This window comes from Eretmochelys imbricata, unplaced genomic scaffold (assembly GCF_965152235.1).
Source record: "Eretmochelys imbricata isolate rEreImb1 unplaced genomic scaffold, rEreImb1.hap1 Scaffold_35, whole genome shotgun sequence".
Classification (NCBI taxonomy): domain Eukaryota; kingdom Metazoa; phylum Chordata; order Testudines; family Cheloniidae; genus Eretmochelys; species Eretmochelys imbricata.
The window spans coordinates 19,774-27,747 of record NW_027554347.1 but is presented as its reverse complement, the minus strand read 5'-3'; positions in this window follow the sequence as shown (position 1 = coordinate 27,747).

Genomic DNA, 7,974 nt, shown 5'->3' with positions numbered 1-7,974 from the left:
TAGGTTTTCCCTCATTCTCTCCCTTTGTGAGTTTTAAAAAAACTCAGTGAAATCTGTGAAGGAGCGAAAATACTTTACTGGGATGAAATTACTGACAATTGGAAGAAAGGGTTGGGGAGGAGGGGCTTTTTCACACACACGCTTGCATCCATTCCATGTTAGGTGTGTGCTGTGTGATGGTTGCTGGAGATTTTTCCCCTAGTGGTATCCATAGGGGCTGGGCCTAGCGCCCCCTGGAGCCCTGCGCTCATGCACTGGTATAAAGGGGCACCACTGCCCCCGCACCCTTCGATTCCTTCTTGCCGCCTGAGACAGTTGCCGGAACATCTCTTGCGATTGCAAGTTTCCTAGTGGTTCTTGGACTTGTTCTTGGAGTTTTTCTCTTGTGTATAGTTCAGAGTTTTACTTTAGTTACTTAGTTCGGTGTCCCGCTTCGGGTGCCTGGCTTTCCAACCGTGAGCTGCCTGCCGTAAGCCCAGGCCAGCAAGCGACCTGCATGCGAGCTGCTCAAAGTGCTTCGGGGAAGCTCACGTCAAGGACAGGTGCAAGATCTGCAGAACTCCGCACAGCTGAGGACAGGGACGTTCGCTTGAATGCCCCGTTATTGGAAGTGGCTCTTAGCCCAGGAACATTGGCCTTGGTGTACACCGGGCCCCTCCGAGCACCACGGCACTCCCTTTCACCACTCTCCATCTCCCATGCCAAGGAAGAGGCACAAGAATCAGCGAGCAGAAACCTGATGCTCCCTGGTGCCTCGGAGGACAAGGTGAGACCCACGCCAGGCCAGTTGTCCTCCCCAGAACCATGGGCTGCAGCAGCAACGGTCCCCCAGGCACCAAGCCTGGTCCAGGACCCATCACCGACTCCTGGAAGCGGTCGGGGCACCTTCCACCTACAAGCTCCATTGATTCCTGGAGGTGTTCCAGGCAGTGAGGTGCTTAAAGTCTCTCCCGGTGCCCCCCACGTCCTGGAACCTCAACCAGCCCCTTCCAGGGGAAGTTCCCCACCCATGGGCCCACCATGGTCTCCAACCCGACGCAGCTCTCCGACCTCACAGCACCGTTCACCAGCCTCCTGAGCAACAGTTTCTTGGCATCAGTCCCCAGAGCCACAACACATATCCCTGGTGTTGCAGCACCTTTCTCGGGCTTGATGCCACTCCCCGGCCCCCCATCACCGCCAGTACGTGGACATAGCAATGGCTCCACCATGGTCCCCAAGGGAGGAATCGTCTTCTGACTCCAGGGTTAATCCATCCCTCCCCCAAAGAGGCACTGGTACCAGTCGTACACATCAGACCTCAGTGCAGATCTGTCTGCAGGTGCTTGGACACCTGGGCATTGGCCGGCACATTGGCCTTATTGGAACCCTTGGAACCCGTGGACCTTACTCCCAGATGTCATCCTCAGTGGTCTCCGAGGAGTACCCCAGTACTGGACCTGGATTCAGACTCCGTCCCTAGTACCGAGCTTCCATCTGTCGCAGTGGAGGAGGAAGCAGCCCCTGATGGTTTCAGCCACTACCAAGCAGGGCAGACAGGGAGGAACAAGCACCACCCCTGAAAATAAGGATATGAAAAGACTCGATTGGTTTGGTAGGAAGGTGTGTTTGGCAGCCAGCCAATGACTTCGTATCTCCAACCAGCGGGCGTTGCTGGGGAGACGCTACTTTAATATTTGGGACTCTGTGGCCAAGCGTCAAGACCCCCATCCCGGGAATCGAGGCAGGAACTCTTGGCCATCATGGAGGGAGGCAAGACCGCCTTAGACGTGGCCGATTTGGCAACCAGATCCTTGGCATCAGCTGTGTCTGTGCGGGGCAGTTTGTGGCTGCGGTCTTCGGGCCTTTCTTACAAGGCTCAGCAGTCAGTCCCAGACCTCTCCTGTGGAGCAGACGAACCCTGAGCTGGACGGCTTGAAGGACTCCAGGGCCACGCGCTGCTCTCTACGCGCCCCGAGCCTCAGAGATACTTCTAGCCACAACCACCTCTCAGGTTCTCGGGTCTCCCAGGAGCAAGGCCTGCAAGAAAAAGGGGAGAGACTGTAAGTGCCAGAACTAGTAAAGTCAGTACAAACTACAATTTTATACAGACGACAACTTGGTTATACTGCTCTATAGACTATACACTGAAAGGTAAGTACCATGTTTACATTCCAGTTGATTTATTTTATAATTATATGGTAACAATGAGAGAGTATTTTTTCACACAATGCGCAGTCAACCTGTGGAACTCCTTGCCAGAGGATGTTGTGAAGGCCAAGACTATAACAGGGTTCAAAAAAGAACTAGATAAGTTCTTGGAGGATGGGTCCATCAATGGCTATTAGCCAGGATGGGCAGGGATGGTATCCCTAGCCTCTGTTTGCCAGAAGCTGGGAATGGATCACTTGATGATACCCTGTTCTGTTCATTCCCTCTGGGGCACCTGGCGTAGGCCACTGTCAGAAGACAGGATACTGAGCTAGATGGACCTTGGGTCTGACCCGGTCTGGCCATTATGTTCTTAAAGGAAGCAGGTTTTCAGTACTAGCGTGCTGTGACGCTTTTTTATTTTTGTCTGATTTTGTAAGTGATTTAAGTGAGGTGAAACTTGTGGTTTGCAAGACAAATCAGACTCCTGAAAGGGGAACAGTAGTCTGGAAAGGTTGAGAGCTGCTGATTTAAAGGACACTTATTTCCATATCTCCCATCTTCTGTGGGCACGGGTGATTCCTCCGGTTCGTGCTGGAGCAGCACCCGTACCAATTCACTGCACTCCCCTGCGGTCTCTTGTCAGCCCCAAGAGTTTCCACAAACCACATAGCGGTGGTGGCAGCTTCCCTGAAATGTCGGGGCTTACAGGTCTGCCCATACCTTGACGGGCAGTCCAAGGCCATTCACAGGCTCAGGTCCAACACAGCATGGTATGGGCCACCTGTCGGGAGCTGGATCTGCTTATAAACAAACAGCAATCAGCTCTGATACTGGTTCAGAGGATAGAGTTTGTAGGAGCGGTGCTTGACTCCACTTGGGCCAGGGACCACCTGCCGGAGGCCTGGTTCCAACAAGTAAGGCAGAGCTCGCTGTGCTGCTCTGTGCTGGGAGGCTCTTCGGTTATGGGGTTTCTGCGTGGAACACGCTGTTCGCCTCGAGGCGTCGCACCACCCCCAGGACGCGCAGGGGCGGATCACCTCAGCAGGCCCTTCTCCTCTCCCCACAAGTGGTCCCTCCTCCCAGAGGTCATCAGCGCTGTCTTTCAGAGGTGGGGACTCCTTGGTGGACCTGTTCCCCTCCAGATGGAACAGGAAATGGCAGCAGGTTTGCTCAATGCACAGGCTCAGCATCCGACGTCGTCTGTTCTTGTGGGCGGGGGTGACTGCTGTACACCTTCCCACCGACACGCTTGGTCCACAGCGTCCTCTTAAAGACCAAGAGAGACAGGGCGAGGGTTATTCTGAGAGCCCCAGTGGCTTGGCATGTTTCTGGACCTGTCGGTGGCGGCCTTGTTCGAGCTCCCACTATTCCTGGACTCGCTCTCGCAGAACAGCGGTCGGTTGCTTCATCCAAACCTCGTGTCCCTGCATCTGATGGCTTGGCTGCTCGATGGCTGAACCCTGAGGAGGGCCTCCTTGGAGCAGGTCCAGCAAGTCTTACTGGGTAGCAGAAAACCCTCTCCCAGGGCGATGTGTGGCCAAGTGGAAGCATTACCACATGTTGGGCCTTGGATTGGGGTCTGTCCCCATCTCAGTCCTCTCTGCACCCAGTCTTGCTCCACCCGAAGCACCAAGATCTGGCCCTATCATGCATCAAAGTCCACCTGGCAGCCATCTTGGCCTTCCACCCTCCGCTCTGCGGGAAATCCGACTTCTTGCATGAGATGATGGTCAAGTTCCTTAAAGGTCTGGAAAGGCTCCGCCGTCAGGTCCATGACCCAATTCCCCCGTGGGACCTGAGTCTGGTGCTGTCAAAGCTGCTGGGGGGCCCCCTCTTCAAGCTGTTGGCATCTTGTTCCCAGCTTCTGCTGCTCATGGAAGGTGGCCTCCCAAAATCAGAGCCCCCACTTCTGATTGTCCTTTGAGGACAAGGTCTGTCTGTGTCCTAACCCAGCCTTCCTGATGAAGGTGGTGTCCCAGCTCCCTAACAACCAGGACATTTTTCTGCCTGTCTTCTTCCTCGGGATTCGGCTGAGGAACGTTGCTGTCAACGCAGCTCTTTGGTGGCAGACAGGACAAAGGGTCTGCTGGTGTCATCTCAGAGGATCACGGACTGGATACCCCCCTGGAGCTGGGTATGTTACAGGCAGACAAACGTTTCCCTCGGGTCATTGTCACAGCGTTCCTCGCGCCAGTACCAATTCAGGACATCTGCCGGGCCGCAGAGTGGGCATCGGTCTGTCCCCTCGCAGCCCGCTATACCCTCACCCAGCAGGCCCAGGCGATGCCAGCGTTGGGAGAGAGGTCCGGGGACACTCCTTGGGAGTCACCTGTTGTGGAATGGATGGGAGCCAGCACTCGGAGAAAAGACGCTGATTGACCTTCGTAACTTGTTCTTCGAGATGTTGCTCACGTCCAGTCCGGACCCGCCCTCCATCCTCGCTGGCTCAGTCGCTGACGAGGAACTGAAGGGTACAGGGCTGGTGGGACCCCTTCTACGGGTGCATGAGCGCAGGGGTCCAGGGGGCACCAGGACTGGCCTCCAGGGTACCACTAGGGGAAAATCTCCAACCATGGTGCCTGTGGCACACGCCTAACATGGAACTGACGTGAGCGTCACATCTGCAAGGTCGGTAACCACTTTCTCCTCGCCTCAAACCGCGCCCAAGTGCCATTAAGATTGGGCCGCCCCCTTCCCAGGCTTCAAAACCAGCGCACGCAAAATTCTAGAAAGGAGAAAAATGGGGGACTTTTTTGGTTGCTTTTCCCTGGAGGATCTCTCACACGGCTTTGATATTTTTTTTTAAGTGGTATTTATTTTTTGAGGGTTCCAAGAATTAAGATTTCAGAGAATGGCAAAATTGTGACCATTCTTAGTCTTTTTGTTCTGTTTTTCCCAGGAGGTGGTGGCAGAAATATGAAAACGGGGAGGGGAGGGGTCGCTCTAATTGAACACTTTTCGAAGGGGGAAAACTGCTCTAGACATGAGAGAACAGGCCCCTTTATCCAGCTTTCGCCAGGCTAAAAACCTTGAAAAGGGGGGGGCACCATTTTTTGGTCACTTCCTTTTTCCTCTGCTTTTATCTGTTTTCTTTTTGCTTGGAAAATAAAAGAAGCAGAGAAACGGCGCTGGTCTTGGTTTGTAGGGTTCTGACTATAGTTGGAGGTTTTCAAAGGAAAAAGGAATAAATGAAACCTGCTACGAGGGAGGGGAACGGGCTGAGTTCTTAATTTTTGCCGGGTCAGCAGAGGAGAAGAGCAAATGTTTTCTCGCCTGATGCTGAAAAAATAATTTTTAGTGTGAAAAATGAGAGGTTTGGTGAGCTGTCTTGTGGGGGGGTTGGATGGGGGCACAAGAAAAGGAGGTTGAGCCTCCTCGTGGGAAGGGGGCTTCAGATACCAGCCTGAGACTCCCTCTAAGAATTGCTACAGCCTGGAGAAAGGTTGCCCTGGCCTAGTGAGGGGGAGACAAGTGGGGGAGGCCCCTGCCCCATACATGGGGGGCACTCCAACCCCCCTGGCACCAGCTGCAGGAGGGAAGAACACTGGTGCTTTTTGGCCCCATGACCTTTGACCCCCGTCTCTCTAATGCTAAGCCCCACAACCTAGAATTCACTGCCCCACTCTGCCCCCCGGGCCTACCTGCCCTTATCTGCCCCACTGCAGGAGGGGCCCAGGGACTAGGGGAACAACATCCCTCCCCCAATTCCTCTGGCCCAAAGTACTAACCCCAACTCCCTCCTAGATGGTCGCCTGCGGCCCATAAGGCCATTAACAAAACTCTACCCCATAGTGCCCCTCACTCCTGACCCACGGCCCCTGCTAGCCCAGCTCTGCCCCCAACCCCAGCCCTCCTGGTGCCCCTCACCCGGGCGCTGGGTTCTTTGTAGGCCAGGGCTGAAGGCGGCCAGGGACTGTATCAATTTGGCTTTCACAAACTTTCCCGGTTGTGACTCCGGGGGGCCCAGCTGGGGATAAGAGGAGTGCTGGGAGGGCTCCCAAGGGAGTTGAGTGTCCCCCCGCTGGGTCACCCCTGTCCCTGCTCCCCATAAATCTCCCCCCCCACACCCCACTTAAAAATTCAACAGCTCATTAAAAACAATCACATTTTCCGGTTCCCAGCCACTGCGGAGGGCAAGTGATGCTCGCCCAGAGCTGGGAAAAGGGGGGCAGGAGCGGCAGGGCTGGGCTATCGGGAGTGAGGGGCACCGGCAGGGCTGGGGAGGTGGAGGGGGGCAGGGCTGGGCTAGCAGGGTCGGTAGTAAGGGGTACCAGCGGGGGGCCCCAGGGCTGGGCTGGCAGGGGGCTGCGGGTCGGGAGTGAGGGGTACCAGCGGGGGGCCCCAGGGCTGGGCTGGCAGGGGGCTGCGGGTCAGGAGTGAGGGGTACGGGGGGGGCAGGGCTGGGCTGGCAGGGGGCTGCGGGTCGGGAGTGAGGGGCACCAGCAGGGCTGGGGGGGACAGAGGAAGACGCGGAAGGGGGTTGGGGGGTCTCTTATCTCTCCCCCGCAGCAGGCGGCTCGGGGGGCCGGAGGGAAGGAGGCGGGCGGAGGGGTCCGGGGGGGCAGGACTCAGCTCCGTCTCCGCATCCTTCGCTCGTGTCCAGGCAGCGGCTCCCGCTCCTCTCCCGTCCCCCCCGCCCCGGTTCCTGCCCCTGCTCCCCCCACCGACCCAGGGGCCCCAGGCCCAGGTAAGTCCCTGGGGGGCGTCTGTGGGTGTTGGAGAGCGGGGACGGGGGTCCCCCCGAATCTCCTTCCCCCACTTCCACATTCCCCTGGTGTCTCTTCAGCTCTGGGGGGGAACCTGCGGGAGGATTAGGGGGGTCAGGGGAGCTCAGGGGCTCAGTGGGGGGATCTGGGCTGGGGGGAAAGTGGGGAGCGCGGGGCCGGGGGGTCTGGGAGAGCGCGGGGAGGTAAATGCGGGAGATCGAGGTGGGGGGGCCCAGGGACTGGGGGGGAGTCGGGAGGTGGGGCCCAGTCTGGGGGGTCGGAGTCGGGGGGGGGCAGGCTGGGAGCTGTTTGTGTTTCTCCCCCCTTGTCTCTTCCTCCTTCCCTCTCTCCAACCCCCCCGATAGGGTGTCTGGGATGGGGGAACCCGGAGGGCAACGACTCCCCCCTTCTTTTGTCCGACGGGCGCGTCCGGAGACATTAAATATTGACTGTGACAATCGCAATGGCGGGGGAGGGGACGCGGGGGGGGGGGGCGCGGGGATCTTCTCCGTCTGTCTCCAGCGGCTCCGACCCTCATTAGCCATTTCGGTCACGCAGCTCGGCTGTAAATCTGCCTCCAGACCCACGGTGCCCCTCACTCCCGACCTGCAGCCCCTGCCCCCCTGGCTCTGCCCCCCCCGCAGATCTGCCGGTGCCCCTCACTCCCGACCTGCAGCCCCTGCCCGCCCCCCCCCGGCTCTGCTGGTGCCCCTCACTCCCGACATGCAGCCCCTGCCCCCCCCCCGGCTCTGCTGGTGCCCCTCTCTCCCGACCTGCAGCCCCTGCCCCCCCGGCTCTGCCCCCCCCAGCTCTGCCGGTGCCCTTCACTCCCGACCTGCAGCCCCTGCCCCCCCCCGGCTCTGCCGGTGCCCCTCACTCCCGACCTGCAACCCCTGCCCCACCCCCGGCTCTGCCAGTGCCCCTCACTCCCGACCTGCAACCCCTGCCCCACCCCCGGCTCTGCTGGTGCCCCTCACTCCCGACCTGCAGCCCCTGCCCCCCACCCAGATCTCCTGACCCACAGCCCCCAGCTCTGTTGAATTCTCTGCTGAGCCCTGGAAGCTCATCACACTGGACGCTGGTTTCTCTGCCCCCTTTGCTCACCCCTTGTGCCCCCCTCACCTGCTCACGGTGG